The following is a 25,698-nucleotide window of genomic DNA, read 5'->3' on the forward strand; positions in this document are numbered from 1 at the left end:
ACGCTCTCTCCCTCTGACACTGATTTTACAGTGGCGACCATAATTTTTTGAGGCAGATGGATAGAAGCAGGTGCCTCAGATTTGTGACTTGTTGGAGGCAACTATGTTTGCCATGCCACTTCTATGGCCTCCTTTTCTTAGACATGATAGCCACTTGTCAACAATGAGGAATGCCTTTTCTTCCTAGAATATTATATATACATATTTTTTTTTGCTAAGTTGGTAGATCTTATAGCAGAAACAACTCTGAAACAATTCCTGTCTTTTCTCCAAAAACAATATTCAACTGGCTTGAAAAGAATTCAGATAATACCTAGTGTTGATGAAGTGTGAAATGGCACTACTCTTCAGGAAAACAGTGATCCATTTTCAACAAAAGGATTTGAAAATGCTGAGACTCTGTCCCAGTAACCCCAGGTTTTTCATAGAAAAAAATCTATGAAAATAAGTCAAAGAAATAAAAAATATATATATACATATATATATAAAGCCATATTTATAGCCACATTCATACATACATATAGAATCATATTCATAATATATATATATATTCATTGAGTCTTATAATGAAAAACTGGAACACAGTCTAAAAGTTCCATAATTAGTGACTGGGTTAAATAAACTAGGATACAGAAATTCTATGGAATAGTGAAAAACCATTTAAAATATTTCATTGAACCATGTTGCAATGTGGAAAATACTTATCACATACTGTTAAGTATGAAAGCTGAAAGTCAAATATACATCACAACTATGAATATATAAAATAGGCGTACATATTTACAGATATGGAATGCAACTTTTAAAAAATGAATACAGTGGTTAATTAAGGTGGTACAAAATCTGAGTAATTTTCTCCTTTGTTTTCCACTCTTTTTAGGTTATTTTTATGCAACTAAACTAACACGGTATTAATTCTCAGAAGGTATTTTGTCTCTCAATCCCTGGCAAAGAATTTTCTCTCAACTCCAATGCTACCTTTGATCTACTTGGAAGTTCTGGTTTTGCTCAAGTGAAGACCTTTGGTTGAATCCTCAAATTGGATATAAAATGTGTTACTGCATATGTTTCCATCTCTGTCTTCCTGGTGTAGGCTTCTTAAAAGGCTTGCCCATAATTAAATAGCCCCGGACTTTTACACACTCCAAATCCTCGAGCAGCAGTGGGCCAGGATTCAGCCTAAGATGAAAGAGTCCTGGGCCTCTGCGGCCGGAGCACCGGGTCTTTTATGTTACCGGGTCACCATCACCACCTCCGCTCTCCTTAAGCAAAAACTCAAAGGAAAAGCTCTTCATAGATTTAAAGCCTCTTTAAAAAACTTAACTCAACTATAGCAATGAAAATTTGCATTGTTTATACAAAGAAATTGCCTCAAAGACCTTGGGTACGTATGGCCCATGCAAAACTCCTACAGCTGTTTTGCCAACAGTATGGAAACAATTACACATGATCTGTACCAGTGAACACGGCTTAAATACTCCACCATTCTAGGAAGGCCTGATTAACGAAGATAATCATCTACAAAGTAATTCCTCTTCTAGAATTCCATGAAAAGATGTTGATTAACTACCAAATACACAAGTGCATCAGGCTGTTTTCCACTCCGTGGCCACTAAATGAAGCTTGCATCTTTCTGTGTGTCTCTTGGAGCTATCTTCCTATCATCAGTATATTTTGAAATTAATTTGAATTTTTTTTTTGTCTTTCAGAGATGCAAATCCACAGGTTACAGCCAAAACAGGCTTATTTGTACAGCATTAGAATACGCGTTTGTTGGACTGAATTGAAATGAAATCCATCCCTGAGCTGTGCCCCTTGTTATTCAAGACTCATCACAAACAAGAGCACTAACTCTCTGGAACAAGACAGTGGAGGGCCGAACTGCATAATTTTGTGCATGTGATGTGGAGAAGGCCTACTTTGGGGGGCAAATGGAAATCTTCTTAAAGCAAGGAAAACATTTTTAACTTCTAAAGGGCATATAAGTCAAATGCAAAAAAAAAAAAAGGAAAAGAAAAGATCAGATTAATGATCAAGTGAAGTGATTTCAAAGCTGGCATTTAAGGCTGCCAGCATTAAATATAAGAATTCCAGAGCTTTTATTTTTATCTAAATGTCACATTTACTCTCATCAGCCCTGACAGGAATATCTCAGTAGCCTTTAGGGCTGGGTGAGTGGGAGAGAGATCTCAGGATCCAGGGACAGTGAGCCAAGAAGCCAGGTGGGTGGAGCGTAGGAGTGGGTGGTCCTGATGCCTAAGGGCACATGCTACTCAGCTACCTCTGTCCTGGTAGTCAGAGGAGTTCCGGGACAAAGCCTAAGCCCTGATGAGCTGGCCAATTATGAAGGATCTGGATACATTTGCTCCATTTCTTCCTGGTGGGGTGACCAGCTGCCCTGGTCAGCTTTGGCCTGAGGAGTTTCCCAGGAGGCAGGGCTCTCAGGCTAACCCTGTGACAGTCTGGGGCAAATCTTTCCCTGAGGCTTGCTAGTATTTTAGGCAACAAGATCTAAAGACAGAGAGATGGAGACCGACATGAATGCAGCTTTTAGCTACCCTTCTCTTCTGAGCAGAGACTAAAACACAAGGCACAAGGGACAGACTGGCCAGATGGAGTTGGTTTGCAGTGACAACACCAGGCCACCCCCCGAAACACCCAGTGTCCTCACTTTCTTTCCTGGACAGCTGTGAAGCTTTAATTAAAGAGTAAAGGAGAATTTTCTTTTCTTTTACTATTTAGAGATCTGATCAGTTAGCTTGGTGAAATGGAAGGTTTTGCAAAACATGGAAAAATAACTTCTTATTAAAAAGCAGTGAAGACCAGGATTCCACTGCTTGTACTCTATAGTTACAACATTTTTTTTTAAAGATTTTATTTATTTATTCATGAGAAACACAGAGAGAGAGAGAGAGAGAGAGAGAGAGAGAGAGAGAGAAGCAGAGACTCAGGCAGAGGGAGAAGCAGGCTCTATGCAGGGAGCCCGACATGGGAGTCAATCCCAGGTCCCCAGGATCACGCCCTGGGTTGAAGGCAGCGCTAAACCGCTGAGCCACCCGGGCTGCCCTAGTTACAACATTTTCAATAAAGGTGCTTCCAACTTGGGAAAAGAATACATCAAAACACTAACAGTTAAGATAACTAAAATATGGGTGATTTGTTTTGAGTTGACTATTTGCTAGGGTTGTTTGTGTGTGTTGGGGGGTTAAATATAATTAGGATGTTTTTATAATGAAACGATAATAAGACAATAACACTAAGAGGTTGGGAATCTTGGCTGGCAAAAGGTGGTCTTTACTGAGGAATAAACTCAAATATTACCAGTGCTCAATTTTCATGACAAGATAAACAGCCTAACTAGTTTGTTTGTTGATGACCTTAAAAATCCATCCCAGAATTCAAGCATTTATAAGAAAGATTGGATTACAAGCATCTTTTGTTTGTTTGTTTGTTTGTTTGGTCCAAAGGCAGAGATGAGAAAAGCATTTTTGCTATTTGCCTTCCGAAGTGCTTTCTTGTACATATGGCTTTATTCTCATACGCTTCATGAGGTCGAGACGGCAGGAATTACAACGTCTGCCTCTACTTAACTGTTAAGGAAACTGTGACACAAGAGGTGCCAGGATATGTCCGAGATCCCAGACTTCCAAACTCCTACCTAGAACTCCTTAAGAAAAGAGCGAAATTCCTTCAAACCAACAAGCATTTACTGACTCCCCACAGCTAAATGTTTAGTGCTACTGGAAGCCTCTGGGAACGGAGAGCTGGTTGAGTGTGAGACACAGTTCACACCTCCGGTTCAGAAACAACCTTGGTCTGTTAGTCCAACTCTGATGACAGCTCTCAGTCATTTCTCACTTTGGCTCTAAGCACAAGGATGTGTACAAGGCCGTTATTCAGCTGGTAACAGATGCCTCACTTCTCTTGTAGGGAGTGCCACTGATTAAGCAGTTGAGGCAGAGCATCAGCTTCCTGAGAACAGGGCTCTCCTAGCACTTTCCTGCCTGCAGCCTTGCACAGGACCTGGCATCCCAGGAAAAGTATTGACACTTACTGGGTAAAGTCTATCGTACTCTCTAAAAGTTTTCTATAAGGCTGTATGCTGATCATCTATTGCTTTGGCTGCCTACATCCACTCTCCCTTCCTTTGATAACAGGACTTGTGCACCTGCAATGGATCCAGCCCTAGTGGAGGCTGTCAATCACAGCATCCTGCCTCCTCTGTACAAGGGATGAGCGCGTGACCTAAGCTACGGCACTCAAATGGTCTTTTCATAAATTTGAATTGTGGGCACAGTGACATAGGTTCCCTGGTGAGTCTGCCCATTAGTTTGCCTATCTGGATCCCTAGAATTTTCTGCGGTCCCAATCTTACCTCACTCCACTTTTTCAATTTTTCTGTGAATTCCATGACCTATCATGTCTTTTGATCAATTCTTTTTATGTAAGCACAGTTGTTTCTGTTGCCGGAAGCAGAAAATCCAAACTCATACAACAACGAACCTGTGTCACCCTTGCCCCAGTGTGCAGTAACTGGGAACCCCTGGACTTGTGGCTTAACCTCCCTGGGCTGCATTCCCTTTTTTGGGCATGAAGATGGGAAGACCTACATCTCATTGTAGTGAGAGTAAATGAGATGCTGCGCACAGGGTTGCTAGCATAGTGCCTGACACAAATTAGTTCAGTGCGTGTTACGTCCTCCTCCTTTTCAAGTAGGTTGATAACGAGAATGACTTAGAAGACTCGAAAAGCCCTTCTTCTAAAATAAGCCTTCAGAATATGCGGATGGTACTTTAGTGTCAAATACTTGATTGCCAATCTCACTCTTCCAGAAAAGGCCTACAGTAGGAGGAAATCCAGCCAGTATAAACCGGAACTCCATCTATTCAAATGCCTGAAATAACATGCCTTTCACTCCTAATTTTACACACATTGGGCATGGTATCTCAGCAATCTTTTCTTGGTAGTCAGAGCCATAATTTTATAAGTTACTCTTTTAAAGGAACTTTTAGTTTTGAAGCATGGGATTCAAATTGCAAGGAATTTCCCCATATCTGACTGCTAGAAAAGTATGGTAAGGATATAGCCTTTGCAGGGAGCCTGCTTCTCCCTCTCCCTCTGCCTCCCACTCCCTCTGCCACTCCCCGCATGTGCTCTCTCAAACTCTCTCTCTGTCAAATAATAATAATAATAATAATAATAATAATAATAATAGAGTATAGTTTTTAAAAGGACATTTTTGAATAACAGCAGAATGTTCTCATTCTTCTTTTTTTTAAGATTTATTTATTTATTTATGACAGACAGAGAGAGAGAGAGACAGAGACAGAGACAGAGACACAGGAGGAGGGAGGAGCAGCCTCCATGTCGGGATCCCGATGCAGGACTCAATCCTAGGACTCCAGGATCGCGCCCTGGGCCAAAGGCAGGCGCCAAACCGCTGAGCCACCCAGGGATCCCCAATGTTCTTATTCTTCTTATGCTGGAGGAACTATACATGATTTCACAACACCTTCCCCAAAAATCCCATTTTAGGGGCAACGAGACAAAGGTAGAGGGAGATGAGGTAACTGGGAGTAGAGTCAAGCTCAGACCTGTTTGAGTCCAAAGTGCATGCATCTAACCCTTCCTCTGTCCTTCCTCACTGACTAAATCATTGCCCCCTAAAGGAACACATTGAACAAGTGGTTTGTTCCATTTTTGTAATTCCACAGGCAGGAAGCAAACCTAAAGGTAAGCGTGGAATGAAGGATGCAGATTTATAGTTGACAGCACAGGCTCTGTGGTTTGAATCCTAACTGTCACTTCCTAGCAAGATTATCTTAAATTCCTCAATCTGTCTAGAGCTCCATTTCCTCATCTGTAAAATGGGTGGAAGGGAACTATATATGACAGAGTCTCTGGGAAAATGACATAACATAATGCATGTAAAGCTCTCTGCATTCTGGGCACAGAGTAAATGTTCAATGAGTGCTAACAGCTATTATTATTATCAACACATCTAAAAAGCTCAACGCAGCTATTTAAATAGCTCTACAATCTCCAAGTAAGAATTACAATCGTGATTTAGGGTGTAATGAGAGTTATAATTCTAATGCAACTGCACTAGGTCATCAATTTGACAAAACAAACAGTGGGCTCATAAAAGTAGTATGAGGCATGCAGACAGAAGGCTTGAGCTCCAGCCCCAGCTCAGCCTCCCAAGGCCTGGATTTACTAAGTGACCTTCGGTATGTCATCGACTCACTCTGAGCCTTAATTCTCTCCTCTGTGAAGTGGAATATTTATATTCTGGGACTGTTGGAAGGGCCAGATGTGATGTGAGATGCAAAAGTATCCTGTAACCTGAAGAGCAAGGTTTTACCAATGTTGTTGTTACTTTTGATCAAGAATAACCTGGAAAGTGAGTTCCTATAGTGGGATGCAGAGATTTTAAGTTGGCTGCTGTAGGTCTGAGTTGCGCTTACAGATATATACTCATGTAGTCTACATGGTATTGTTGCCGCTCTTGGAATTAGAGGCCAGCACTTAACTACTGGGAGATCTGACCAAGCTGTGCCTGTATTTCCACTCACCCACAGTGAGCTAACCCTGTGCAGTGGCTGTCCCCCTGAGACCAGCCCCACCCCTTCCTCAGTGTCCCCTCTGACAGAGGTGCAAGGGCACCTGTCATCTATTTGCTGCTTATGCTATTGTTTTTCTTAGAAGAGGAAAATATTTCCCTGTATCTATGTCTTTGTCATCGGTAAAAAAGAAAGATCAATAGGTCTCAATCCAACTCTGTTCATTTATTTCCTTTCCTTCCTGGATCCACAGGCAGCTGAATTTTACTTCCATTGAAAATGGAAGGGAAGTGGCCTTTTGTTTGAGTTGGAGGAAAGAGTGCATGCTCACTTATATGTGGAGTGTGTTTTGTTTGTTTGCTTGTTTAATCTGCTGCTAGGAAATCTCTACTTATTCAATAGTAAATATTCATGGAGAGCCTGAGGACTAGACACCCAGGGAACAGATATGAAAAGATGTGACCCCCTAGCCTCCTAATGCTCCAGATTTTTTTTTAACTTTCCAAAGCAGAGAATAATTAGATGAGGAGAGGCATGTTTACTCTTTCATCTCATAGTTTTCCTAAAAGAGGGGTCAACCAGTCAGTTCCACTTAATTCTTTTAAAAATCTAGTCATTTTAACATTTTAAACCATAAACTTTGCAGCTTCTGGATGTATATAAATCAGGTTTTTTTTCCAAGGATTTAACTCTCTCAGCAAGAAAACCTCTCCCTAGTAAAGACCAGATGAACAGAATCAGATGACAATTAACCTTATTTTACACAGTGCACACCCCTGAAGGGTAAATATTTTCCAGGAAGATAAAAAGCAACCAACCACTAGCCAAAGATAGCCGCAGACCAGTTGACCTGCAGACTCCCCTGAAAACACCCCCAGTCCTCTAAAGTCAGATTCTGACTTCAAGTAAGTTAGGGAGTCGCCCATGATACTCAAAGGGGAAAAAAAAGACATCAGTGCTTTCCATGGTGGCTGTACAACAGAATACTTGAAAGAAGGGATTTGGGGCAAAAAGGCATATGAATGTGATTTTGATATATTTTCATTGTCACCAGTAGAAAAGTGTAAGATTGAGAATAAACTGCATGAGGGCCACTTACTGATCTAAGCCTTAGCTTTTTTTTTTTTTTAACCCAAACTGAAGCACACGTGTTACTGACAGAGAACACAAAGCTTTTCTCTCTGCTTTCCCTACTACTCCTCTACTTATTAGGAAAATTACTGAAATCCCGCCAAAGGGGGCTCTGGTCTCTCAGTACGACAGGAAAGCCAACTGCGCCTTTGTGAGAAGGCTGGATTTCTGTTGCATTTTTAGACGAAAGATTTATGCTTATATTTTGGCCCATTTACAATCCATCATAATACTTTGCAGACAAAGTTATGCTCTTTTCCCAATGATCTAGTGACCTTAATCTCTAACATTTTGTGGTTTCCTGTCTGGGGAAATGGTCGAACGGCAGCCTATGCTATTCCAGGCTGCACAGCGGTCCCCACTTGGCCACTATCTGTCTTAGTTTTGAATGTTCTCCTGTGCACTCATCAAAAATAAAGGGTTTTTTTTTTCTTTTTTTTTTTTAAAAAAAGAAGCTTTCCCTACAGATGCTAAATCAATGAAACTCCTACAAAGCAGCCCTCCACACTTCCTCTTCTGGCTGCCTTACTTATCATTCTTCTATTACAAACCCCAGTGTAGCTGGGAGTTCTTTCTGCTGGAGGCAATTAGCATGACCCACCAGTGCCTTTCTCCTGAACAGAAGAGAATTAACTTCACCAATATCCACTTCAACCTAGGGTAATTCCCCAGGGTTTCCCAAAAGCTCAACTGCAAAAGAAAATCTGAATTTCAGCTGTGGAGTAGAATGTTCAAGAAATGTTTGCGACTGGAGACAGTTGTCAAGCTTGCGCGGACAGTGCCTCAGCCCTTGAGGCCCGTTGCTTGCACTTCTGGCTCTACTTCTTCCTGGTGGTTCTGTGGGGATATAGGGCTGCAGTGCAGGAAGCCGGATCCCCCAGGGTCTGCCTAGAGAAGACTGGTGGAAAAATTATGCCACCATTGAATGAAACGCTAGTCACTTCTGCAACCAAGCTGTTCTTCAAAAGGGACATATTCTGCTTCCAAGTTTAAGGAAAAATGAAGACAAAGAAAGAGAGTGAATGAACTCAGAATAAACACCCCCATGTGCCTGCCATTCCCCTACCAGCTGGTTATGCCAAGACGAGTAAAGAAAAACGAAAGTGGAGAAACAAGTTTGAGTGAGTGTCCAGCGATTATACAAATAATGTCTTTTGGCCAAAGAAAATTATTCCTGCCTTCTTACAACTTAACTCTAAATAATTCAGTTGCTTTGAGAGGGGAACAGGAAGCAAAGCCAACTTGAAAAGGATCCAGCAAGCCATCACTGCAACCTAGAGCTATTTGAAAGAAAATTTAACTACCTAAAATTTAACTACATGCTTAAAATTACTTCTAATAATGACCCAGAATAATATATTTCCTCTAGTTTGAATAGAAAAGTCATGGGGGCCCACTTGAGGGGATTCTTTGCTTGGCTTCTTGTTTCAGAGTCTGTTCTCAGAGGCCTTTACTGATTCCCTAACCTCTTAAGAGTCGCCTTTGACCCTCATCACAATGACTAGATTTAATGAACTGAAACTGCCCCAGTAGCAGACCTGTCCATCCCCCCAGACAAGTCACTCTAGAGAGGAATCGTCTTCTCTGGTTGTCAGAATGTCAGCTTCAGGATCACACCAAGGGTCATCTCCAAAAACTGTCTCATGCCTGCCGTTGTTATTACTCTACTGAAGGCTCTAAACAAGCCAATTCTTTCCTTTTCCACATTACTAAATGGTCTTCGCTAATAAGTATACATTTGCACTCAGCCCAAGCAACAAGAAACAGCTCCATGGAACAAATGAAAAATACTGTGATTGATAATAATAAAGTCTACAGGTATTGGCCCACACTAATCAAGCCAGCAGCCACATGTGGCTAGTGAGTGCTTGGAATGTGGCTAGTCCAAATTGAGAAGGGCTGGGATACCTGGGTGGCTCAGTGGTTGAGCGCCTGCCTTTGGCTTAGGGTGTGATCCTGGAGTCCCGGGATCGAGTCCCACATTGGGCTCCCTGCATGGAGCCTGCTTCTCCCTCTGCCCGTGTCTCTGCCTCTCTCTCTGTGTCTCTCATGAATAAAGAAAATCTTTAAGAAAAAAAAAGAAGAGTGCTGTAAGTCTGAGATACACACTGGATTTTGATGACTTCATACAAAGAAAAGAATGTAAACTATCTCAATTTCTTAATATTGATGCTATGTAGATATAATATTTGGGGTATATTGGGTTAAAGAAAATGTTATTAAAATTAATTTCACCTGTTTCTTTATGTACTTTGAGTGTTCCTTCTGGAAAATTTAAAATTACATATGTGGCTTGCATTATATTTCTATTGGACAGCAGCCATGTATACCTTGGGTTTGGTATACCCTGCAAAGAAAATCTGTCCCTTTGTCAACAGTTGCCAAATGACAGAACTTCCAAGGACAGCCATTCTCAGGGGAACAATCTGTAGTCCATCAAGCTGGACTAAGGAAACTGGAAAATAGTCCATGTGCAGGACCGGAGGTATTCCTACAGCCTCAATTATTATGGGAATAGATAGGAGCTGTAGAAAAACCTTGCCGTCCAGTTCCCTTTCAGCTCCCTGCTCCTCGATATCACTGTCCCTCAAGTTCAAAAATAAATAACACTGCTATAAAATTGAGTGGGTCCATCAAGGATATTGAGAAGAAAAAAGGGGAAGTGGAGCCCTTGCCACTATGCACTAATACTTTTGTCTGCTCTCCCTTCTGCTGGGGAAGGACAGAGAGATGACCTCCCTGCTGAAGCTTTCCCAAGGACCAACCGAGAGCAGGGTGGTCTGTCACAGGAGAAAGGTGAACAACCTCAACAGGCATCAATTTAGCAGTTCTCAGAAGGGGCACCTGGTGGCTCAGTCAGTTAAGTGTCTGCCTTCGGCTCAGGTCATGATCTCAGGGTCCTGTGATTGAGTCCCATGTCCGGCTCCTTGCTCAGCAGGGAGCCTGCTTCTCCCTCTGCCTGCTGCTCTGCCTGCTTGTGTTCTCTCTCTCTCTCTGTCAAATAAATAAAATCTTTAAAAAAAAAAAGTGCTCAGAAGGTCCCAAAGGAACATATGAACACTGGGAAGGGAGGTACTCCACTACTACGTGAGTAGAGCATTCAGCAAGGTGCAGTCCACTTTGGATTCCAGCTGGCCTCTGACATGTCAACCATCAGCATTCTCATCTACCATAACAAATTTCCCTTCCAGCGTCAGAAGGTTCTAGTTCTCTGCAAATGAAGATTACCTTGCCTTTATATGAGAAGAAATCTAAGAGTAAATAGGGACTCATTCAAGGAGCCAGAAAAGCCACTTCTGGAAGTCTCATTCCTGCCTGCCTACATTAGTCCCCAGGTGAGTGGCAAAATTAATGAAAAGTTTCTGATCAGGCTGATCTCCTCAGGAGAGAAGACAAGTTGCACAGCTCACTTTTCCCTACCAAATTAAAAACAAAACAAAACAAAAAAACAAATCTAATTGACTCTGGGTTGTTTTCATTTTCACCTACACAGAAAAACCTGGTATTAGATGCAAGATTCTCTGCCCCATACGCTCAATAGTGATATTCCATCAAAGCCACCCAGGAGCTTGCAATTCATTTGGGGGGTGTTTTGGCGTTTTTTTTCTCCCAAAACATAGCTCCCCCTTGTCCCTTGTTTGGTAAGTAAAACGCCTTTTCCCTATTTTTTCCAGAGAATAAGCTCAAAAGGACTGTGCATATCAGGGTAACAAATAGGAGGACTGTGAGGATGATGAAGGAACATGAATGAATATTCAGCATGAACGGAGCCTGGGGAGACACAGGAAAGTCAAGGCACAGGAGGTCAGGGGCTCCCGCCCTGCTCTTCTTATAAAGCTTGGTTGAAGTTTCTAGCTTTCTTTCAGTCACAGGTCACTCAGCACAGGAACCTTGTGCTGTGGTGTAGACTGTTACCCAGTGACAAGACTTGTGGGTTGCTCATAATGATCAAGTTGACAGCACCCCTGCGGCAGGGGTGTGACTGGGCAACTTCTACAGTGCAGGGCAGGCAAATCCAGTGATGACATGGCTCTGGAAGAGCCCCAGGGGTCATGACTCCGGTTTCCTCAGGCAGCAGGAAGTGTGTGAATATTGCCTCCCCTTGTGGACCAATAGACCAGGTCAACTGCCTACTGAATTAAGTCATGCTCAGATGGAAGAAGAGAAAACTCTAGTGGAAAAAAGCACTAAGCCTGGAGTCAGATCCTGTGTCAAATGGACTCAAATGATGATGGGGAAGGTTAGAAAGCCCAAAACAGGGGCTTTGCATTCCAGCTCCCTCACAACTAAATATGTGACTCTCTAACACACAGACCAAATAAGCTCCTGGTGCCAATCCATCTATTAACATTAGCAGAGCTTATTTTTGTTTTTAATTTCCTTTTTTAAAAAAATTAAAAAATGAAGGCTTTACTATTTTCTTCCCACTCCCCAGAGGATGGTGGTGGTTTCCCATGGTCCAGTGTTTTATAACATTAGTGTCAGTGTTTGGCACCTTCTCCTGTTATATGATGGCACGAGACTAGAGATGGAGAAGCTACTGCAGCATGGTGACGGTTATTGCAGAAAAGACACTCCTTACTCTCTGGAAAGGACTACCCCCACTTTCACCCCCCCACTCTTTTCCTGTTTATCTTTTCGAAGTAAAGTCAGCTGATATAATTGCCTGTATTCATAAAGTTAGTTTTCATACAACTGGATTCAAATATGCATCTCTTAGCTTATTGGTTTTGAGACTCGTGGAGCCTACCTAAAAAAAAAAAAAAAAAAAAAAAAAAAAAAAAAAAAAAAAAAAAAAAAAAAAAAAAAAAAAAAAAAAAAAAAAAAAAAAAAAAAAAAAAAAAAAAAGCATAAGTAACAAAAGGAAACACAGATACATTGGACTTTGTCAGAATTTAAAGCTTTGGGGCTTCGATGGACACCATCAAGAAAATGAAAAGAAAGCCCACAGAATGGAGAAAATATTTCTGAAATCCTATAAAGGATAAAGGACTAATATTCAGAATACATAGAGAACTCTCAGAACTCAACGGTAAAAAGGCAAATAATGCAATTAATAAATGGGTAAAGGACCTGGATAAACATTTCTCCAAAGAATTTACAAAAATGAACAATTAAAAGCACATGGAAACTCATTAGAGAAATTCCAGTCAAAACCACAAAGGGATAGTTCATACTCATTAGGATGGCTAGAATCGAAGTGTCAGACAATAGCAAGTGCTGACAAAGATGGGGAGAAATTAAAACTCTCATCCATTGCTAGGAGAATTGTAAACTGGTGCAGCCACTTTGGAAAGTTGGCAAGTTCTTCAAAATGTCAAATATGAAGCTACCATATACATGAAATTCCACTCCTAGGGATATAATGAAGAGAATTGAAAACATGTCCATACAAAAGCTTGCACATGAATGATCACAGCAGCATTATTAGTAATAGTCAAAAAATGGGAAGAACTGGTGAATGGATGAATAAAATGGGGGCATAGCCATGCAATGGAATACTATTTGGCAATAAAAAGGAATGAAGTACTGATCCATTCTACATGCATGAACCTGATAACATATGCTAAGTGAAAGAAGCCAGTTACAAAAAGCCACGTATTGCTTCCACTATGTACAATGTCCAAAGTAGGCAAATCCACAGAAGCAGGAGAGTAGTAGTTGTCAGGGGCTGGAGACAGGGAAAATGTGGGAGTTATTGCCAAAGGATAAGGGATTTTTTGGGGATGTGGCAAAAACATTCTTAAATTAAACAGGAATACACCACACACATACACACGCACACACTCACTCACATTTTCCCTCTCTCATGTACACTTAGACTTTGAAAATATAGCTCATATATTTTTGGGAAGGCAAGAACTAAATATAACCAAACAGAGAGAGGGAGGTTAAAAACATACTTAGATTTTTTTTTTTCTACAAGAATCATTACCAGAACAGAGTAACTTCCAGAAAGGACTAAGGACCAGAGCATGGAGCTCTATATAGAGAAGGGTATTCAAAGCCAATAGCTCTTATGGAGTATGGGCTGCATTTCCCAGATTTGAGAGATACGTTTTCCACCCCTGGCCAAAATTTATTATTTTAAAAAACAAGAAACATCTTATAATCAACCTATGAGGGTGTGTTTGCTTTTTTTTTTTTTTTAATGCTGCTTAAGGAGATAGGAACAAAATAGATGTAATCAATGGTAATCAGACTGGAGAATTATCTGCAGTTATTAAAATCAAAGATGAGTTTATTGTAAAGACAGCTTATGGTATAATGAACAAACCACCTGTCTTTATTCTGTCATTCTGTCTTTTTTTCCCTCCTTCCCTTCCAAATTTATTCACACTACTATGTGCTAGTTGATATACGAGGCAACTAAATAAGAACCTTTGGTGGAATGGGCCATGATTAAGTTTTTATTTTTGAGTTTCCCCAGGTGCTTCTAAAGCAAAAGCAGCAATGCAAACCACAGCCAAAGTGGAAGTGCAGTTTCAGAAGGGTAGAAGAAGGACAAATTAAAAGAGTAAGATGTATTAGGTAACATCGACTCTCTGTCAAGCCTTTCGACATTATTTCCTTTTTCCCATGACAATTATTTCATCATGAAAGTTTACTAAATGTCTACTACATGTCAGACACTGTGCTAGGTGCCTCGTGTAGAGTGGTGAACAAGAAGGCAAGGTGGCTGCCCTTATTATGCTTATTGTCAATGAGATAAATAGGATTTTACAGATTAGGGAGTGAAAGGAAAAATTTAAATTCTAGGCAGCTTGACACCTGACACTGAACACACCTTACCATCAATATCAGGGAGCTGGAATAGAGTATGATTTGCAAGGTAAATTTATTGCCTGCTAATGAGCAGATAGGGCGAGGTAGAAAAAGATTATTCTAATCACCTACTATTTTGGATTATGTAATCCATGTTTCCTCTCCCTGTGAGGAAAACGGCTGGAATTCTCCATGAGAGTAGATCCATGTCTTTGTCTCCACCTAATGCCTTGCAAGTCTCTGTCGTATGCTGAGGGAGTTTAAAAGTATGGCCATACTAAGCAGTCCATACTAAGCTCAAAACATGGTCAGTTAAATCTCTGCAAAGTACTAATCATAGTCTGCCTCCTTCAAAATTTTATCACGTACCCTATATATATGTCAAAGAATATATATACTCTATCTGTAGATTAGGAAGCATAATATAAGCAGACATTCACAAATGCACCAGCCACCCTAAGAACAGTGTGTTACCAATATCAGAGAATCTACCCAGAGTACTTCTCCCCTGTCCCAACCATCTATCTACCCCACAGAGAGAACCACTATGCTGAGGTTTAGGTTTAGAATCATTTTACTTTTGAAAAATGGTTTTACTACCTATGGATGTATCTCAAAATAATATATTATTGATTTTTGCTTGTTTTCATGTTTTACTCTGTATGTATTCTTCTGCAGCATGCTTTTTTAAAACCCAACATTATATTTCTAAGAGTCCTTATATTATTGCATCCATCTATGGCTTATTAATTTCCACTAATGACAAATAATAGCTAAAACTCAAAAGAAAGCATAGGAATAAATATTTATTACTTTGAGTTAGGCAATAGTTTCTTAGATACAATACCAAAAGCATAAGTAACAAAAGGAAACACAGATACATTGGACTTTGTCAGAATTTAAAGCTTTGGGGCTTCGATGGACACCATCAAGAAAATGAAAAGAAAGCCCACAGAATGGGAGAAAATATTTCTGAAATCCTATAAAGGATAAAGGACTAATATTCAGAATACATAGAGAACTCTCAGAACTCAACGGTAAAAAGGCAAATAATGCAATTAATAAATGGGTAAAGGACCTGGATAAACATTTCTCCAAAGAATTTACAAAAATGAACAATTAAAAGCACATGGAAACTCATTAGAGAAATTCCAGTCAAAACCACAAAGGGATAGTTCATACTCATTAGGATGGCTAGAATCGAAGTGTCAGACAATAGCAAGTGCTGACAAAGATGGGGAGAAATTAAAACTCTCATCCATTGCTAGGAGAATTGTAAACTGGTGCAGCCACTTTGGAAAGTTTGGCAGTTCTTCAAAATGTCAAATATGAAGCTACCATATACCCTGAAATTCCACTCCTAGGGATATAATGAAGAGAATTGAAAACATGTCCATACAAAAGCTTGCACATGAATGATCACAGCAGCATTATTAGTAATAGTCAAAAAATGGGAAGAACTGGTGAATGGATGAATAAAATGGGGGCATAGCCATGCAATGGAATACTATTTGGCAATAAAAAGGAATGAAGTACTGATCCATTCTACATGCATGAACCTGATAACATTATGCTAAGTGAAAGAAGCCAGTTACAAAAAGCCACGTATTGCTTCCACCTATGTACAATGTCCAAAGTAGGCAAATCCACAGAAGCAGGAGAGTAGTAGTTGTCAGGGGCTGGAGACAGGGAAAATGTGGGAGTTATTGCCAAAGGATAAGGGATTTTTGGGGATGTGGCAAAAACATTCTTAAATTAAATAGTGGTAATGGCTGCAAACATTTGTGAATATCCTAAAAAGCCACAGACTTGAATATTTTAAATTGGTAAATTCTGCAGTATGTGAACTGTATCCTCAATAAAGCTGTTAAATAGTATGAGAATTCTTGTGTACCCTTTAGGTAGCCTTCAAATTATTAACATTTAACATAACCACCATGAAATCATTAAATCAGAAAATTAACACTGATATAAACCATTTTCTACAGATTTTATTAAAAATTTACCATCACCTAATAACTTTTTTCTGGTCCTAGGTAACATAGTATATACATTTAGGTTTCAAGTCTCCTTCGTCCTCCAAGTTGGTTTTTTTGTTTGTTTGTTTTTCTTTTCTTTTTTCTTCCTCCTCTTTTTCTCTTTCTCCCTCTTTTCTTTCTTCCTTTTTCTCCACCTTTTCTTTCCTCTTCTTCTTTGGTCTTTCATGACATTTTGACAATTATTTTGTGAAATGTTCCCTAATTTGAGTTTGTCTGATGTTTCCTCATGATCAAAGTCCTGTTAGATATTTTTTGGAAGAATATCACATTAATGTTATTGTGTCTTCTCAGCATAATACATCAGAGACATATAACGTTGATTTGTCCCTTTAATGGGACAAATATAATATTAACTTAGATCATTTGATTTCTATATGCCAGGTTTCCCTACTATAAATTACTAATTTTTCTTTCATCATAAATATTTTGAAGGTGAATACTTTGAGACTATTTTGATGCTATCTCTCATCATAGTTTCATTCACTATATTTAGCCTCCATCGGTGATTCTTGTCTGAAACAACTATTACCGTACTATTTATCAAATAATGATTCCATTACTCCTTATACATTTAGTAATTGGAGTTTCCCCCATTCATTTTTAAATTTGTTTATATCACAAAACCCTGATTTTAGAGCAACGTGTATGTTACGAAACAGAATAATGCTTATTGTAAGCTTTTGGTAATTTTTATCAAGTCAAGAAAGTCTCATATTGTGCTAGGCTGAATAATACGCCCTCCCCAAAGATACCCATTCAGTCCTAATCCCTGGAACCTGTGAATGTTACTTTGTATAGAAAATTTAAAATGAATGAATGAACAAAGATAGATACAAAGGAAGGAGGAAGACAGACTGCAGATGTGATTAAGTTAAGCATCTGAGATGTGGAGATTATCCTGGATTATCCAGTATGTCCCTAAATGTAGTCTCATGTATCCTTATAAGAGGGAGGCAGAGGATATCTGACAATAAACCAAAAGAAGTCAATGTGACCACAGAGGCAGAGATTAGAATGATGTGGCCACAAGCCAATGAATGTCAACAGCCACCAAAAGCAAAAAGTGGCAAGGAATGAATTATCTCATAGAGCCTCCAGAGGGAGTAGAGCCCTACTAAAACCTTGATCTGAGCCCTGTGAAAGTGACTTTAGATTTCCATCCTCCAGAACTATAAGAAAATAAATTTCTGTAGTTTATCCCATCAAGTCTGTGGTAATGGTATTACAACAGCCATAAGAAAATACTAGGGATACTATTCCTAGTTTGCTAAAAAATGTTATTGTAAATGTTTTTTAATTTTATTAAATTCACCTTTTTGGATCTATTTAGACAAAAATAATTCTTTTCTCTTTTAACATTACTATATATGTAGCTTTCATCCTTTTTGAACATAACTTTTTTGATACACGATTTATATGGATTTACATTTTTATTTGTATTTTTTGGATATTTTTATATATAGTTATTATTGATTTCTAAATTCATGGTATGTGGTCAGAGAATATGGGCTGTATAATGCAAATTCTTTAAAATAATTAAGACTTGCTAATCGCTATGTTTACAGATTTATATACATTCATTAAATCAAGCTGGATAATTATATTGTTCAAATCTTCTTTGTCTCACTATGTTCCATTTTGGTTACTTTCTTCTAATCCACGAATTTTATTGGCAGCAATATCTACTCTATTCTTTATTCCAAGCACTGGGTTTTAGATAGATAGATAGGTAGATAGATAGATAGATAGATAGATAGATAGATAGATAGATATTTTAAGATTTTATTTATTTATTTGAGAGAGTGAGTGAGCACAAGCAGGGGGAGGGGCAGAGGGTGAGGGAGAAGTAGACTCCTGCTGAGGGAGCCTAATGTGGGGCTTGATCCCACAACCCCAGGACTGTGGCTCGAGAAAAAGGCAGATGCCCAACTGACTGAGCCACCTAGGTACCCTCCAAGTGCTGGATTTTAAATATAACAGCTGTACTTTTCATTTTTAACAATTATTATTAGTTCTCCTTCAAATTGGCCTAGCCATATTTTATGGTTCTTTGTTAATTGCTTGTTTTTAAGCTCATTACCTATGCATTTAAATATTTCACACATAGTTATTTATATTCTATACCCCATATTTCCTTTATCTGCAGCCCCTTGGATATCTATATCTTTTGTAGTTCTTTCTGCTTATCCTCAGCAATGGTAGCCAGTTTGTATAGTGGGTGATTTTTGATTATGAGCTTACATTTGCGTTGAACTTAGCTAATAAAAATCCAAAAACCCAAAATAGCTCTAGGTGTTGTGTATTTGCTTCTGTTTTATTATTAGATAATAAAAATCTGAAAATCCAAAACACCACTAGCTGTTGTGTACTTGCTTTAGTTGGTTGCCAACCTGGGACCAATTAGCCCCTCCATGTATCCCAGGCTTGGTGCCAGGCTCTCAGGTTAGCAGCTTCACCTTACTTGGGCCTATGGTTCAGTCACTAACTACAATGCTGAGGACATCGACCTTCAGGGCCACTCTGTGTTATACTGCCTGCTCTACAGAATTCAATTTCCTATCTTTTGTCTTTCTTTCTTTCTGGTTTCTTTTTGTCACTTCGAGATCTTCTTTTGTTAAAAGCATGGCAACTGGATTTGTTGCATCTAATGTGAATTTAGTTGTGTTTCAATGAAGAGGTCTTTCAGTGTCTACTTTGTCATTGTGCTGGAAGTAGAAATGGAGTCTTTTATCAATATACTGGTATCTATGCCTCTTTGACTAAGCAGATGATCAAGTCTTTTTCGTTTTTTAATTCAAGAGGCACACAGCAAAGTTGAGCAAAAAGCAATACAGTTCTATTATATCTCCTGTCCCCATAGATGCACGAGCTCTCCCACTATCACCTTCCCCCAACACAATGGTACATTTGTTACAATATAGGAACCTACACTAATATACCTCTATCACTCAAAGTCTCTAGTTTACATGAGAGTTGACTCATGCTAGTGTACATTCCATAGATTTTGACAAATGTACAATGTCATGTATCCACCACTGTAATATCATATAGAACAGTTTCACTGCTCTAAAGATCTTCTATGCCCTGCCTATTCACCTCACCCTCCTCCCTAACCCCTGGCACCAAGTGAATCTTTTACTGTCTCCATAGTTTTGCTTTTTCCAGAATCTCATATAGTGGGAAACATACAGTGTGTTGCTCTTTCATATTGACTTCTTTTAAGTTTCCCATATCTTTTCACAACTGGGTAACTCATTTTTTAAATTTTTATTTATTTTTATTTTTTCTAAAACTCAGTAAAAAGTAATTTTTAATTTAAAATTAAATTTGTTTCACGGGACACCTGTGTGGCTCAGTGGTTGAGCATCTGCCTTTGGCCCAGGGCATGATTCTGGAGTCCCAGGACTGAGTCCCTGCATAGAGCCTGCTTCTCTCTCTGCCTATGTTCTTGCCTCTCACTCTCTATGTCTCTCATGAATAAATAAACAAAATCTTTAAACAAATTTTTTTCACATATAACATATAGTTTAATTTTATTTTTAAAATTTTATTTAAATTCAATTAACATATAATGTATTATTGGTTTCAGAGGTAGAAGTCAGTGATTCATAAGTCCTAAATAATACCCAGTATTCATTACATCATGTGCCCTCCTTAATGTTTATCACCCAGTTACTCTGTACCCCCCACACCTCCCCTCCAGAGGCCCTCAGTTTGTTTCCTAGGATTGAGAGTCTCTTATGGTTTATCTCCCTCTCTGAGTTTATCTTGTCTTATTTTTTCCCCTCTTCCCCTATGATCCACTGTTTTGTTTCTTAAATTCCACATATGAGTGAGATCATATGATAATTGTCTTTCTCTGACTGACTTATTTCACTTAGCATAATATCCTCTAGTTCCATGCACATCGTTGCAAATGGCAAGATTTCATTTTTTGATGGCTCAGTAGTATTCCATTGTATACATATATCATATCTTCTTTATCATTCATCTGTCGATGGACATCTGGGATTTTTCCATAGTTTGGCTATTGTTGGCATTGCTGCTCTAAACATTGGAGTGCAGGTGCCCCTTCAGATCACTACATCCGTATCTTTGGGTAAATACTCAGGATGCAATTGCTGGGTCATAGTGTAGCTCTATTCTTAGTTTCTTCAGTAATCTCCATACTGTTTTCCAGAATGGCTGTTCAGCTTGCATTCCCACCAACAGTGTAAGAGAGTTCCCCTTTCTCTGCATCCTTGCTAATACCTGTTGTTGCCTGACTTGTTCATTTTAGCCTTTCTGACTGGTGTGAAGTGGTATCTCATTGTGGTTTTGGTTTGTATTTCCCTGATGCTGAGTGATGTTGAACATCTTTTCGTGCATCTGTTGGCCATTTGTATGTCTTCTTTGGAGAAATGTCTGTTCATGTCTTCTGCCCATTTCTTGATTGGATTGTTTGTTCTCTGGGTGTTGAGTTTGATAAGTCCTTTATAGATTTTGGGCATTCTCCCTCTATCTGATATGTCATTTGCAAATATATTCTCCCATTCTGTCAGATGTCTTTGGGTTTTGTTGACTATTTCCTTTGCTGTGCAAAAGCTTTTTATCCAATGAAATCCCAACAGGCCAGTTTTGCTTTTGTTTCCCTTGCCTTTGGAGATATGTCTAGCAAGAAGTTGCTGCCTGTGTTCTCTAGGATTTTGATGGATTTCTGTCTCATATTTAGGTATTTCACTCATTTTGAGTCTATTTTTGTGTATGGTCTGAGGAAATGGTCTAGTCTCATTCTTCTGCATGTGGCTGTCCAATGTTCCCAAGACCATTTATTGAAGAGACTGTCTTTTTTCCACTGGATATTCTTCCCTGCTTTGTTGAGGATTAGTTGACCGTAGAGTTGAGAGTCCATTTCTGGGTTCTCTATTCTATTCTATTGATCTGTGTATCCGTTTTTGTGCAAGTACCATACTGTCTTGATGATCAACCAAAACCATAAGATACCTAGAAATAAACGTAACCAAAGAGGCAAAAGATCTGTACTCAGAAAATTGTAGAACATTCATGAAAGAAATTGAGGAAGACACAAAGAAATGGAAAAATGTTCCATGCTTACGGATGGAAGAACAAATACCATTAAACTGTATATGCTGCCTAAAGCAATCTATACATTCAGTGTAATTCCTATCAAAATATCTTCATCTTATTTCACAGAGTTGGAACAAATAATCCTAAAATTAGTATGGAGCCAGAAAAGACCCCAAATAGCCATAGAAATGTTGAAAAAGAAAACCAAAACTGGTGGCATCTCAATTCCAGATTTCAAGCCCTATACGGGAGCTCATTCTTTTTAGCACTGAATATATTGTTCATTGTCTATACCACAGTTTATTCACTCATCTACTAAAGAACATCTTGTTGCTTCCAAGTTTTGGCAATTATGAATAAAGCTGCTATAAACACCCGTGTGAAGAATTTTGTGTAGACATGAATTTTCAATTCATTTGGGTAAATACCAAGGAGTATGATTATTAGGTTATATGGTAAAATTTGTTTAGTTTTATATGTAAAAAAACAAACAAGCAAACAACAAACTTCCAAACTGTCTTCCAAAGTAGCTATACTATTTTGTATTCCTAACAGCAATGAATGAGAGTTCTTGTTCCTCTATATCCTCCCTAGCACTTGTTGTCAGTGTTTTGGATTTTGGCCATTCTAATAGGTGAGTAGTGGCATCTCATTGTTTAAATTTGCAATTCTCTGATGACAGATGATGTTGAACATCTCTGCATATGCTTACATGCCATCTGTATATCTTGAGTGAGGTTAAGATCTTAAGACTTGGGTGTGTTGGGATCCCTGGGTGGTGCAGCGGTTTGGCGCCTGCCTTTGGCCCAGGGCGCGATCCTGGAGACCCGGGATCGAATCCCACGTCGGGCTCCCGGTGCATGGAGCCTGCTTCTCCCTCTGCCTGTGTCTCTGCCTCTCTCTCTCTGACTATCATAAAAAAAAAAAAAGACTTGGGTGTGTTAAGTTCTTTGACCATTTTTTAATTGGTTTGTTCATTTTCTTATTGTAAAAACTTACAGTTTGGGTTTTGTTACCCTGGCATTGGTTCCTATGGAAGTCTCTGCTCAGATAAGTTGTGGTTCTCTGTATTTGCCTCTTTCCAATTTATAGAGAAGTAGTTTGGCCTCTGACCTCACTCTTCTCACAGATCTAGGAAGAGTTGTTGACTTTTCAGTTTGTTTAACTTTTTACTTGTTCTTCAGATCGAGAGGTAACTTCTAAGCTCCTTACATGATGAACTGGAAACCAAAAGTCTGTTAAGTCTTTATTTTTTCTGTTTTTCAGGGTTTCTTATATAACTTTGTATATAGCATGTGCTTAAGACTCTTGCTAAAGTTTGTTGAACACCATTGGTAATAGCTTATATTTTCAAGCACTTTCTAATCACCAGTCACTGTTCTAAGTGTTTTTACATATGTAATCTATTTAAATCTCATAAGAACTCACCTGTAAGTACTATTATTATTTCTGTTTTACAGATTAGAAAGCTGAAGAACAGAGACTTTAAGTATCTTCCTCTAAAGGAACACAGCCACTGAACAATGAACCAGAATTCAAGCTCAAAATACTTGAGAACTCATGCTCATAACCGCCATGCTCTATGACCCAGCTAACTCTAAAAATCCTGCTAGTATTGTGATCTGATTTAGCCATGAGAATTTCAATAGTCCAACAGATTATTTCTTCTACTTATTTTGGAAACTGCTAATATATTTCAATTTACCACCCAGACATCTGAAATTAATGAAAGGGAATGATGTAAGTCCTTACGAGGAGACGATTATATTTTTACGTAGCCCACACAAAAAGTGAAGTACCACAGGAGTTCTTTGAGTTCCCAGAAATTCATGAAGTTCTTCTTCAGCCCATCAGAGATACTCCACATTGCCTAAAATGAACTTAGTACTAGAAAAAGACTCCCATGTTCCTATGAATAGAAACACCATTTTCTATGACAAATTAGCAGAGACTTGCATAAATATAATTTTGAGGGCACTAATGTTAAGACAACCTAGGTCATTCTGATTCTATTGCATATACTTTGAGGTTCACCACCATTAACAGACAAGCCAAAGATAATCATTGCCCTGGAGGCAATGGTAGCTGTAGCAATGAATCCATAGTCTGTTGGAGCAGCAACCACATTTTACTCTGTGTTTGGACTACTGCACATTTTGTTCTCTTTCTATATGGAAACATGGTTTATCTATACCACTGATCTATTCTCTTTCTTTCTGACAACTGATTCAGAGCTTAAAGTTTAAAGAATATTCTGATTTCATTGGAATTCATTTTGGTAGGTTTAAGATACATTGGAAACTGGGACAGAGATGTTTACATATCAAAATCCTGGGTCATTTTTAATCACTATGATCTTTATTAATCAAGGGGATATTCTATGGCGATTAGCCAGTATCAGGATAGTTTATATAATCAGGTGAGCTACATGTTCCTTCCTATCCTCACTTGGCTGAAAAAAGAATCATATTGTAGTTAAATTTAGACAGTGAGAAAATGTTCTTCTAGGGGCACACAAGATATACACAGAACTTCCTTATCTCCTCTCCACTCAAAAAAAAAAGACTTTGCATTCTTTAATGTTATATTATTGCCCATTATTATGTTTTGAGAACACAAGTGCTCAGCTCTTCTTCTTCTTTTTTTGGGGGCGGTGGGGTAGATGACACCTAATAAGTTATGGACAAATACATTAGACATATTTTTGATGTAACACTAATTTATATAGAATGGATTTTTCATTCATTCATTCATTTGTTATTGACATCTGCACCAGGCTGGTGCTGGAATGGACAGACTGCAATGACAGTCCAAGGTTCTAAGTGTGGCCACAGTGATAGAGACAACAGGGTCTGAGAAGTCGGAGAAGAGGACAACCAGTGAAGTGCTTTAAAAAGGTGTGCAGAGAAGGCTCCAAGTAGGCAGGCACTAAGGACCCCAAGAGAACCAAACACAAATTCTGACCTCATCTAGCTAGACCCTTTCTTTCTTCAAAAGTATTTCATCAAGTTCTGCAAATTTATAATGGGTCTGTAGATGGCATGCCACTGACCGTAGATTTTTTTTCAATAAGGATTGTAGGTCAAGGGACTCAAACTATTTACTAGAGGCAACACCAAAACATGGGCCTTCTAGGTCCGGCATATTTCAGAACACAATCTAGTAAGGGTACATTTGGCAACAGACTCCCCGTACAGTACTGAAGGCTGCACACTGAAAAATCCTAAGGAAAAAGATTTCTAACACAGACCTTGTAGGCATGTATATTCCTCTTGGCAGAAAAATGGTAGTGAAGAGTTTCATTTGAATTAAAGCAATATGTTAGTAGAATTTTTTGACTGGTGGAACTGAAGTATCCTGAACGGAGGCTAGCCTTTTTTCTAATTCCTACCAAGGTATGTTGGCTACTGGTCGCCCTGTTTTTTGTTCATCTCAAACATTACTCTTGCCTCTGCCAGGAAATAGAGAGGAAATGGATGACCTCAGGAGGTGGTCCCCTCTATCATCAGCACACTGACCCTGCAGACCAGGCCTAGGACAGATGATGAGAATTTAGGAAGATCAAAGGAAGAGGTGAGAATAGCAGTAGCAGAAAAGAAAATCACAGGATGCTTTTTTCCTATCTCACTTGTTCTTGGTGTCCTCCTCTCATGGTGCGAATTCTAGGAGTCCATGACCCCTTTGCCTGCATTTTCAGGGCATCACGGTTTCACTTTCCTTCAGTACCTCCAGCAGAAAATCAGACAGAAGAACATCTCAGGTAACAAAGTGCTTGAATTTATACTCCTCAAAACAGGGACCCTCTCTCATTCATTGTTTCAAGCTGATAGCCTAACACCATTTTGGGCTTAAAGCAGATACTGAAAAAAAAAAAAAAAAACTGTGATTGAGCAATGGGAATGAATATAATTATGAGGTAAAATGCACTTTTTGGAACAACCAGTTGATTTCATTTAACCCTGACTTCATTGGGATTAATATTATAAAGCAAGCAATAAGGCAAAATTGGCTTCCACAAGGCCAGTCAACTTGGCTCTGCTGTACCTCTTTTCTCAAGAAATTATGAGAAGTGGCATGTGCCAAAGAGAATTTCATTTGAAGAAACTATCAAGGGATAGTTATTTAATTAGAAG

The 25,698-nt window shown here is 39.0% G+C and overlaps 1 protein-coding gene across 1 annotated transcript in view; it reads right to left on the minus strand.

The window, feature by feature from the left end:
* Positions 1-25,698, minus strand: part of CPVL (carboxypeptidase vitellogenic like) — a 132,803-nt gene that overhangs the window by 30,248 nt on the left and 76,857 nt on the right. The gene's annotated exons all lie outside the window — the stretch shown is intronic.

Source organism: Vulpes lagopus, chromosome 13 (genome assembly GCF_018345385.1).
Source record: "Vulpes lagopus strain Blue_001 chromosome 13, ASM1834538v1, whole genome shotgun sequence".
Lineage (NCBI taxonomy): Eukaryota > Metazoa > Chordata > Mammalia > Carnivora > Canidae > Vulpes > Vulpes lagopus.